This window comes from Beta vulgaris, chromosome 8 (assembly GCF_026745355.1).
Source record: "Beta vulgaris subsp. vulgaris cultivar EL10 chromosome 8, EL10.2, whole genome shotgun sequence".
Lineage (NCBI taxonomy): Eukaryota > Viridiplantae > Streptophyta > Magnoliopsida > Caryophyllales > Amaranthaceae > Beta > Beta vulgaris.
In genome coordinates this window covers 26,636,134-26,648,781 of record NC_079209.1, presented here as the reverse complement: position 1 = coordinate 26,648,781, position 12,648 = coordinate 26,636,134, and positions in this window count along the sequence as shown.

Genomic DNA, 12,648 nt, shown 5'->3' with positions numbered 1-12,648 from the left:
TATGTGATTCACTATGTCGTAAACTCTAGTACTTTGAAAAGGTAATCCAAAACTAGTTCTCATCACTTGGTTATCCTTTACTTTCTTCTGCTTCGATCTAATTAAAAACATTTTGTTCTCTGCTTATTTTATACAAGTAGACATCTCACGTTCTCTCAATTCTACAAGAACAAATGATTGTATATACATGGTACGTCCAATATTATAACATATATGATATATACATTATTTTTATATATAGTAGCTAAGCTAAAATAATATCAGAAACACTACCTATGTCAATGACATTATATTTTACAATTATGAATATGTCATCAGCCATTACCGAGTTGACGCTCAAGAGGAAAATGTGTGTTGAACCCTAGTTTTGATGATGACAAAAAAACAAAGATGCAAACTAAGTAGTGAACTAATAAGTTATTTAAGTGTATGATGTTTAAGGTATCAATGAAAGGAACTGGGAGAATACGAAGTCAAGAAGAAGTCAAGAGAGGATTTCAAAGGCTAAGTAAAGAAGTTTCTATGTTGATACTGGAGCAAGCATTGGATCAAGAAGAATAGAAGCTAGGCGTTTTATTTCTAGTTCCAATGTAAAGGAACAAAGAAGATGGTAAGGAACGTGGCAGTTTATTTGAGAATGAGAGTTTGTTCTTTTAAGGAACAAACTAAGTGGCACTAAACGAAATTGTTAAAGGAACTGTTATAAAAGGAACTAGACTTAGGCGTGCAAAGTATAACGGTAAATTAATGAATTGAGTAAGTCATGCCTAAATTATAGGAAATTAGTTTTATCTAATTTAAATGATAAAATCAGTTTTAAAAAGAAAATCTGTTTAGGAAAAGATTTTTTTTTCGGAAAATATAAGAAAATAAATATCCGGTTTTAGAAAGAATTTTTTAAAAGATATTATTTTCTTAAAGATTAAAAATTCAGTTTTAAAGATAAAAGGTTTTATAAAACTGATTTTCGGAATAAGCTCAAGGAACTCCTATTACTTAGGAGTAATGTGCTAATATATCCACGTTCATATTAGTTCATGGGATCATGGGACATGATGTAAACGTGTTCCTTAGGGGAAGGAACATCATGGGTTAATGGACTTAACAATGTATCATTTAACTCCCACGTTCTTTGATTACACTATAAATATGAAGTCTAGATAAGTTCCAAATGTGTCTGACTAAGTAATTAAGTGAGTTTAACTTATTAAGTGTCAGTGCCTTCATTCTCTCATAATAGCCATTTGTTCTTTGCCTTCTTACTCTAATTCCACTAAGCTTATTTCGATCAATTGTATTTTGGTTTTTGGGGTAAGGGAACTTTGAGTGAAGTTCTGTAAGAGAAAGGCTTTGAGTGAAGCTTGTATGTGTGAGAAAACTTCGAGTGAAGTTGAGAGGAACTGCTGTTAAGGGAACAGTGGCCAGGAACTTGAGTTTAGGAACTCAAGGTGTGGCTCGAGTTAGAATTAGGTTGTAACAAGTTGTTTGGCCTAATTAGTGAAAGTGTTGAGTTTAAAATCCCTAGTGGTCGAGGTTGTTTCTTCTTGTTGGGCCCAAGAAGTTTTTCCTCGTAAAAATCCCTTGTGTTCCTTTAGCTTGTTTATTCGTTTAAGTTTTAATTTCCGCAAAAAGTTACGTTTATTTCTACACCTACAATTCACCCCCCTCTTGTAGTGTTCCTAGGGAAATAACAATTGGTATCAGAGCTAGAACTCACGTAAGATAGGAAACCCTATTGAGAAAAAAATCCAAGGAACAATGAATACCACCGAGAAACTTGAAGAAGGTTATTCCACTCAAAGGCCTCCTATGTTCAATGGGAAGTACTACAACTATTGGAAGAACCGCATGGAGATATTCATCAAGGCTGAAAACTATCAGGTATGGAGAGTCATTGAAGTTGGTGATTTCGAAGTCACAACTACAAATGACAAAAATGAGGTAACTCTTAAACCCCTCTCTGATTATGACAAATCTGATTTTGAAAAAATGGAAGTAAATGCCATGGCTATTAAACTTTGCATTGTGGACTTGGACCCCATGAACATAATAGGATCATGGGATGCAAATCCGCAAAGCAAATATGGGATTTACTAGAAGTAACCCAAGAAGGAACTAATGAAGTTAAAAGATCGAAAATTGATTTACTTATGAATCAATATGAACTGTTCTGCATGAAATCCAAAGAAAGCATCCGAGACATGTTTACTCGTTTTACTAACATTATAATGAGTTGGCTTCTCTTGGAAAGTTTATTTCATCTGAGGAACAGGTTCGAAAGGTTCTTAGGAGTCTTCCTAAGGACAGATGGATGGCTAAAGTCACTGCTCTTCAAGAAACAAAAGACTTCACTAAGTTCAACTTAGAACAGCTGGCAGGGTCACTTATGACTCATGAGCTTCACCTTGATACTGAATATGGTGAAAGCTCCAAATCAAAATCAATTGCTCTCAAAGCAGATGATGAAGATGATTCGGACTCTGAAGAAGAAGAAGCAGCCCTCATGGTTCGAAAATTTCGAAAGATGTACAGGAACATGAAGAATGGAAACTTCAAAGGTAAAACTAAGAAATTTTCTAACAAAGCTGCTTGTCATAAATGTGGAAGTACAGATCACTTCATCAAGGAATGTCCTCTTTGGGAAAATGACAAAACCAAAGAAAGGAACAAGGAACGCTTTGCTGAAAGGAACAAAGAATCAAAAGCACCTTTCTCTAAGGCAAATGTGCGCAAAGCTATGATAGCTGCTTGGGGAGATTCAGAGACGGAAGAAGAAGAGGAACAACCAACTGAAGAAACAGCAAACCTTTGCCTCATGGCAAACACTGACGAAAAAGAAGATGAAGAAAAATTGAGGTAAGTCAACATGGACTTAGTCAGACTAGATGGTAAAACTAGGACTGAAATATATGATCTTCTTTATGATGCAATTCTTGAATGTAGAGATGAACGTGAAAAACGTAAAACACGGAACAAGCCTTAAAGGTTTGCAAGGAACACATAGAATGGCTTAAGAAAATGAGAACAGATGTGAAACAGATTTTTGATTTTTTGATAAAAACTTAAAAATCAAAGAATTTATGAAGTTTGAAAAATGAAAATTATCTAATTAATTTAGAGATTTCACACTTGAAGGAATTTGTCCCTGTTCTGAGTTCCTTTGATATAAGATCAACCCCTTTGAAAGGATACAGATCTGAGATTGAAAAATAATAAAGAGAAAAATATTTTAAAGGAACAGATCTGTAATCTTAAAAAGGAACTGGTTGTCGCAAGGAACAGAGGCAAAATCATGAAAGTTCCTAAGTGGATTGAGAAACCACAGACCAAAGGAAGGAAGGTCTTGGTTTTGAAAACTACAAGAAAAGGAACAAGACAAAGAAATATGTTGATCTACCTAGTGATAAGTTTGTATGTATTGTGGCAAGGTAGGTCATTACATAAATCAATGTCAACTAAAATCTGAGATGATTGGGAAAAATGTGACAATAAGTAAGAAAAAATGGGTTGTCAAAACAAATCCTAGTCAAGAACAGGAACCCACGAAAGATGGGGTTCCTTCAACTAACAACTAGTTGATTTTTGCAGGTTGGAGTGAGGGGGAACAACACAGGTATCTCGATAGTGGTTGTTCCAAGCACATGACAGGAGACAAAACGAAGTTTCTCTCACTCACAACCTATGAAGGTGGAGTGTAACATTTGGTGATAATAAGAAAGGTAACATTGTTGCTATGGGTAAGGTCGGTAAGTCACCATTACACTCCATTGAAAATGTATTTTTAGTTGAAGGTCTAAAACATAATCTATTAAGCATTTCTCAATTCTGTGACAAAGGAAATACTGTAAAATTTGATAAAGAAAAATGCTTAATCATCAACATTAAAACTAAGAAGGTTATCTTGGAAGGAACAAGGAAAGGGAACACATACATTGTGGATCTAGACCTTGTTCCTCAAATCAATTTAACTTGTCTTAGTGTTATTGAAGATGATTCACTTCTATGGCACAAGCGTCTAGGACATGCTAGCTTTTCATTACTTGAGAAACTTAGATCAAAAGACTTGTTTTAGGATTACCATCCATAAAATTTCATATTGATCAAGTTTGTGATGCATGTGCACGAGGTAAACAAGTAAGATCCTCTTTCAAATCTAAAACGATTGTAAGTACCACTAAACCATTAGAGTTAATTCATATGGACTTATGTGGACCCATGAGAATTCAAAGCAGAAGTGGAAAGAGGTATGTACTTGTGATTGTAGATGACTACTCTAGGTACACTTGGGTTATTTTTCTCCTAGTAAAGATGAAACTTATGATGAGTTCCTTGTCTTTGCTAAAAGAGTTCAAAACCTAAGTGGACATAAAATAATGCACATTAGATCAGATCATGGCAAGGAATTCGAAAATTATAAATTTGATGACTAAGCAGAGATAATGGCCTAGATCATAATTTTTCTGCCCCTAGAACACCACAACAAAATGGTGTTGTAGAAAGGAAAAATAGAACTTTGGAGGAAATGTCTAGAACCATGTTAATTGCTAGTGAACTTCCAAGGAACTTTTGGGCTGAAGCTGTTAATACTGCTTGTCACATAATTAATCGTGCCATGATGAGACCTATCATTAATAAAACTCCTTATGAACTTTATTTGGAAAGAAACCAAATATCACCTATTTTAGAACATTTGGTGCAAATGTTATGTGCATAATAATGGAAAAGATAATCTTGGAAAATTTGATGCAAGGAGTGATGAAGCAACATTTTTAGGATACTCCTCACATAGTAAAGCTTATAGAGTATATAACAAAGAACTATGTGTGTTGAAGAAAGCATTCATGTAATCTTTGATGAATCTGACAAAATAATCCAAGCATACAGGTTGATGACTATGAGATAGGGTTAGCGACAACCAAGTGAAAGAACAGATTCACAAGAAGAAGAAGAAGTGAAAGAGGAAAGGAACGAGGAATTGAAAATAATAAATCAATGATGTTCCTGTTCCTCAAGGAGAGAGAGATGTCCTGTTCCTCAAATGAAGGAACTGAGTCCACCGAGGCTAACAGAGGAACAACTGAGCAGAGTTCCTCATCTACTCAAGGAACTCATGAGGAACAACATGTTCCTATAAGAGAGTTTCAACCAAAACCTTGGAGATTACAAAAGTCACATCCTGTGAACTCATAATCAGCGACATATCCAAAGGTACGCAAACTAGATCTCAGTTAAGGAACTTTTGTGCATTTCATGCGTTCCTATCAATGATGGAACCAAGAAATCATGAAGAAGCCTTAACTGACTCTGATTGGATTACTGCAATGCAAGCTGAATTAAATGAGTTTGAAAGAAACAAGGTATGGCATCTAGTTCCTTCATCTAAACAACAAAAAGTAATTGGCTTAAAATGGGTGTTTAGAAACAAACTAGATGAATATGGAACCATTGTAAGAAACAAAGCTAGACTTGTAGTAAAAGGTTATAACAAACAAGAAGGAATTGATTATGAAGAAACCTTTGCTCCTGTAGCTAGATTAGAAGCCATTAGAATTTTAATTGCATTTGCTGCTTACATGGGATTTAAAATATCAAATGGATGTTAAGTGTGCATTTTTAAATGGCTATCTAAACGAAGATGTATATGTTGAACAACCCCCTGGTTTGAAAATAATAATCTCCCAAATCATGTCTACAAGCTTGATAAAGCTCTTTATGGGTTAAAACAAGCACCTAGATCATGGTATGAGAGATTATCAAAGTTCCTTTTAGAAAAACAATTTAAAAGAGGAAAGGTTGATAAAACCTTGTTCCTAAAATCTAAAGGAACTGATATTTTGATGACATCATATTCGGAGCTACTGATGAAACATTGTGCAAAGAATTCTCAAGTCTCATGAGCAATGAATTTGAAATGAGTATGATGGGTGAGTTAAATTTCTTTCTTGGACTACAAATCAAACAAACTGAAAAGGATAATTGTTCACCAACAAAAATACATAAAGGAACTATTAAAGAAATATGGCCTCGAAAATTCAAAGATAAATCACACTCCTATGGGAACTTCAACTAGATTAGATGAAGACTCCATAGGAACAAGTGTTGATCAAACAAAATATAGAGGAATGATTGGTTCACTTTTGTATCTAACTGCTAGTCGTCCAGACATAGCTTTCAGTGTTGGTTTGTGTGCTAGATTTCAAGCAAATCCAAAGGAGTCTCACCTACTGCTGTGAAGAGAATTCTTAGATATCTTAAAGGAACAGATGATCTTGGACTCTACTATCCAAGAAGTGATACATTCGAACTAAAAGGATATGCAGATGCAGATTATGCTGGAGATCTTGTAAATAGGAAAAGCACCTCAGGTATGGCACAATTCCTTGGTCATAGTTTAGTTTCTTGGAGTACCAAGAAACAAAACACAGTTGCTTTATCCACTGCTGAAGCAGAATATGTAGCGCTGCTGCATGTTGCTCTCAAATGCTTTGGATAAAACAACAACTTAGTGACTATGGAATAAACTTTGAATGTGTTCCTATTTATTGTGACAATACAAGTGCTATAGTATATCTAAAGATCCAGTGCATCATTCTAGAGTAAAGCATATACATATAGACATCACTTTTTAAGAGAAAATGTTGAAAAAGGTTTGATTAAACTTGAGTTTTGTCAAACTGATATCAGATTGCTGATATCTAACTAAGCCTTTGCAAAGAGATAGATATGAAAAATTAAGGCTTGAGTTAGGTTAATAAAAATTAAGTGATTGTTCCTATGTCATTCCCCCATGTTTGAATCAATTTGAGTGACTTTGTGTGCTAAAAATAATTGTGTTTAATTGCCTAAGACCATTGCAAATTGGAATGTTGCAAAACATAAACATGAATTCAAAGAAATTAAACAACTCACAAATGTCACATAATACTCCCCTTACTGTTCCTAAGGTCAAGAAACATGCAATGTATGAAGGAATTGATATGTAGCATTAGTTGTTCCTATAGCACAAGTTCCTTAGCATTTATTTTCTTTCAAAAATTAAAATTCATAAAAATCCGAAAAATCCGAAAAATCCCAAAAATAAGGGAACCAGTTTAATTAAATCTTGGTTCTTTATTTATCTCTTTTCTTTTTTTTTTTTTTTTTTTATTTGCTTTATTTTTTCCCGCGTGTCATAATACTATTACATGCAAAACTCCTCTTAATTCACATTATAGAAACCGTGTTCCTCTCAAACCTTCATCTTCACCAATACCGAAACCTCACACCCTTTAACTCCATAAAAACCTCCAAACCTTCTAAATCATGGCAAAAACTTCAAGAAACTCTCCTTTTCCAACATCAAAAAACACCACACTTCAAAAATGGAAATTTCTTCACTCCAACAAAACCCTTGAAACCGACATAATTCAAGAAAACCCCATAGAGGAACACAATTAGAATCTCCAGAAGGAGCATGCGAGAAGAAAATTATTGGGGAAGATGATGAAGAAGAAACCCCGGAACAATCTCAGGGGAGAAGAAGAAGAAATACCTGTTCCTTCCAAAGGAACTGTTTCTTCGTCTTCCAAGAAAAGGGTCGAACGAAGTGAATCTAGGTATGTTTGGGTTTTTGCGTCGATTTAGAATGGGCAATAAATGAATTTCAGAATTAACTCCATTCTAAAGGAACAAGGCATGGAATTCTTGTTTGAATTCGCCTTTAATAATGCTCTTGTTCCTCTAGCTATGGATGATTTTGTGCAAATTTTTAATACTAATGGAACTTGCACAACTGAGTTAGAGGAAAGAAAATAAGGTTTAAGCAAAGTATGGGAAGTTCCTTGCAAAGGAACTGATTTGTATTTTAAAAGGAAAGGAACTGTTTCCTTTCCGAATTTTCCTCAAGACAAAATCTTAGAATATTTTGGAGGAACAGCTGGCCAAAACAAACTTAACCATAACTACTCTCTCCCCTTCACAAAGTCTTTTAACTTGGTTTGGAGAGCACTCATTCCTCGAACTGAAAAGAGGAATGAAGTGGGTCTCTTGGATATGTGTTACATGTTTTGCTTGGACCAACATACAAATCAATTCCCTTCCCTCTTATTCAACATTTAACCACTGTATTGAAAATATTGTGTTATTGGTACGGTGCCTTGATAACTTCTTACTTCATCACTTTGAAGTAAGACTTACTGGTTGGACCACATAGGATCAAACAAGGGAACATCTTGAATGAGAAGACCCTAAATGGACTTGGTCTTCTGTCCAAGAAGGTGTTCTATTCAAGGAGAATGGCTTCCAGTTCCTCAGGAAAAAGAAAATGCCTAAAGGTTGACTTAGAGAAGAAGATAATGATGTAATCTTGGATAACCTGTTCCTAAGCCGGAGGAACCAAAACCTAAGAGGCGCAAACACATTGCCACCAAGCCTAGTTCTGTTAGAGTGAGAAGAGCACTCGTAAAAATTGCTCCTATTTCCTGTTCCTTCCAACAGGACTCTCCTTTAGTCCTTTCGGATAATGAGGAACAGGACCCTCACTCTCAAGGAACCACTCCACCATCTCCCAAACTCTCTGTTCCTTTCACAAAATACCCTCCATTTCACCTTCTCCTTCTCTGTTCCTTCAGTTTTGAGCAGTTGAAGGATGAAATAAAAGGACCAAACCTTTTGCTTCCACCTCCACAACTCTTCCACCCACACCACCATTTCTTCCCTCCATTTATCACCCTTCATCTTCTGTTTCCATTCCTGGAACAGATGAGCCTTCCACTCAAACCCTCCAGTTCCTTCACAAATCACCCTCTGCCTCTAGTTCCAAGGGTAAGGAACAGGAATCCGGATGACTAACTGGGTTAATGAAGTCTGCCTTCCTGCACAACATATGATAAAATTTTACAATCATCTTCATTGGACTTTGGATGCCAAAACTGATACTATGATAAGTCTTATGAAGATTAGTGATACGTGGTTGCGCGAACAAAAGAAGATGGACTCTATGGCTCGCTTGGAGGAGCTGAAGGAACAGTTGACTACATCATGGGGTGGTGATGAAAAAGTTGGAGGATGTGGTTGAAGAAGAAGTTGTAGAGGAACACCATTCCCCTTCCTTTCTTAGTTTTTTTTGTTGTTCCTGTTTCTTTTCAAGGAACACAACTTTTGTTTTCCTTTTTCTTTTCTTTCTTTGTTTTGTTATGAAACAAGTGCTATATAATCAATGACTTTTGCTATATTGTCTATGTTTCTAAATGTTTTGCATAATTTCTTCCTTGGAATGGCTAGTATTATGTGATTGATGTTTGAGCAAGTTTACTCTTTGATTTTCTAACTTAACCACTAATGGTGCTTGCATATTGGTCTTAAGGTGTTAAATCAATTCATCAATTCATGCAGAGTCTATTCTTTTTAGGATGACAAAGGGGGAAAAGATTTAAGGAACAAACTGTACATAAATTGGAAAAATAAATAAAAAAATTAAAAAATTGGATAAGGTAAATGAAAAATCAAAAATAGGTTAAGGTAAATGAAAAATCAAAATTCAGTTACTACATAATTGTGTTTTATTTTTCATTTTCTTCTTTATGTTTTTATTTTCATTCATCATTATATTATTTGTTATTTTCCTTAGTTTGTACCTTTGTTGTCATCATCAAAAAGGGGGAAATTGTTGAACCCTAGTTTTGATAATGACAAAGAAACAAAGAACAAACTAAGTAGTGAACTAATGATTATTTAAGTGTATGGTGTTTAAGGTATCAATGCAAGGAACTGGGAGAATACGAAGTCAAGAAGAAGTCAAGAGAGGATTTCAAAGGCTAAGTAAAGAAGTTTCTATGTTGATACTGGAGCAAGCATTGGATCAAGAAAATAGAAGCTAGGCGTTTTATTTTCTAGTTCCAATGTAAAGGAACAAAGAAAGAATGGTAAGGAACTGTGGCAGTATTTGAGAATGAAGCTTTGTTTCTTTTAAGGAACAAACTAAGTGGCACTTAAAAATTGTTAAAGGAACTGTTATAAAGGAACTAGACTTAGGCGTGCAAGTATAACGGTTAAAATAATAATGAGTAAGTCATGCCTAATTATAGGAAATTAGTTATTTTCTAATTTTCAAATGATAAAATCAGTTTTAAAAAGAAAATCTGTTTTGGAAAAGATTTTTTTTTCGGAAAATAAAGAAAATAAATATCCGGTTGTTAGAAAGATTTTTTTAAAGATATTATTTTCTTAAAGATTAAAATTCAGATTTTAAAGATAAAAAGAGTTTTATAAAAACTGATTTTCGGATAAGCTCAAGGAACTCCTATTACTTAGGAGTAATGTGCTATTTATCCACGTTCATTTAGTTCATGGGATCATGGGACATGATGTAAAAGTGTTCCTTAGGGGAAGGAACATCATGGGTAATGGACTTAACATGTACTCATTTAATCCCACGTTCTTTGATTAACACTATAAATATAGAAGTCTAGATAAGTTCCAAAGTGTCTGACTAAGTAATTAAGTGAGTTTAACTTATTAAGTGTCAGTGCCTTCATTCTCTCATAATAGCCATTTGTTCTTTGCCTTCTTACTCTAATTCCACTAAGCTTATTTCGATCAATTGTATTTTGGTTTTTGGGGTAAGGGAACTTTGAGTGAAGTTCTGTAAGAGAGAAGGCTTTGAGTGAAGCTTGTATGTGTGAGAAAACTTCGAGTGAAGTTGAGAGGAACTGCTGTTAAGGGAACAGTGGTCAGGAACTTGAGTTTAGGAACTCAAGGTGGGCTCGAGTTAGAATTAGGTTGTAACAGAGTTGTTTGGCCTAATTAGTGAAAGTGTTGAGTTTAAAATCCCTAGTGGTCGAGGTTGTTTCTTCTTGTTGGGCCCAAGAAGTTTTTCCTCGTAAAAATCCCTTGTGTTCCTTTAGCTTGTTTATTCGTTTAAGTTTTAATTTCCGCAAAAAGTTACGTTTATTTCTATACCTACAATTCACCCCCCCTCTTGTAGTGTTCCTAGGGAAATAACAAGGTGCCACTCCTTCAAGACGATAAAGATGAAAAGACGAGCTTAATGGAAACACCGAAGGAAAATGCTCGTACTTCAAAACATGTAAGTATTATTGTGAGAGGGAAACAAAAGGGAATTTTTAAAGAAATGTTGTGTTTTATAGAATGATAGAAAGTGACTCATATGATCGTTAACTTTTCAGGGTCTTAAGGATAAGAAGAAGGCTAACCAGAATATTGAGGAAGAAATTACTGCAACTGTAATAACCAAGGATACTAAGGAAATCGCATATTCAAATTCTGATGATTCTATTCCCTGTGTTTCAGAAGAGATTACTGAAACAGAAGACTCGAATTCCAATATAAGTGTCTCAGTCTTCTGACGGTAAAAATAAGAGCTAGCATGGATGCTGCAACTGATCCTCAGAGCCTCTATGCACGGGTACATTGCCAAAAACTCGTCTCATTCTCAATAAAAAAAGATCCTAAGTGTATTTTTCTCATCTTTGGTCGGTCTGATCCTTTTGGGTAACACTTTGTATAATGCTGCTACCACCAGGTAGCTGGTTTTAATTTTTTTTTATTTAAAAAGAGCAAATGCTCCGGTTGTTAGGGAAAACCGGAGCACTTGTGAGACCAAATGCTCCGATTTTTCCTTAAAAACCGGAGCATTTGAGCCTTTTTTGCTACTAAAAGAAGCTCAAATGCTCCGGTTTTTTAAAGAACCAGAGCATTTGAGATACCAAATGCTCAAATGCTCGTACGACGTCTGCTACGAGCCAAATAGGGAGCATTTGTGAGGGGTTCTAACCGGAGCATTTGAGCATTTTTCCACTAGTGTGGGTATTCTCGAGAAGTAAAAAAAAATTATACACATAATACTACTACTTGCTAGCCAATGCAGCAAGACCTCCTTGCTTATCCCATACATAGGGAATAACATAAACTTTTTTTCCTCAACTTCCAACAACAATCATATAAAAGAAAAAAGAATTAAAATGTTACAAGAACAACATCATAAAAGTAATATTAATATATGTTAACTAAAAAAAAATATGGTCCAAGATTTGTACTAAATGCACCACTCAAGCTTAAAATATTTATTTCAAAATTTTTAAAGTGTACTTAATTTCAAGATATAGAATAGCCAAGGTGATTATAGCTCCCAAGTAAGGAAGTTACCCACAGTGTCGGGGAGAGCCTTCCTAATCCTAGACAGAGCTTGTCACCCCAACATATCTACATCCTTCATTTTTTCCAAGTAAAAAAAATAAATAAATATATATACCTTTTTGTGGCACTAGCAAGATGCATCTATAGAAATCGTCAAAAATAAAACAACTAAGCTTAACAAAACAATTAAGAATGCAATTGCGAAACTCTATGTACCCGTCTTATGTCTACCCATCAATTTTAATGTTTAACTTTTCTCGTTTCAAGACCTGAAAAACTGATACCACTTTATAACACCCCCAAATTACTCGCTTTTAAATAAATAATTTAGTAGATGATATTTGAGCAATCTAGGAGTATTACCGCCACGTGACTAATACACTTTCGGCAACCAACTACTAACTAACAAAATAACTTGCAACGGAAAACTTTAACCAAAAATAATAATACTTCTTTATTAATAAAAGTAAATATTATGTCAATACTCAATATAAATAAATCAACCTAATCTAG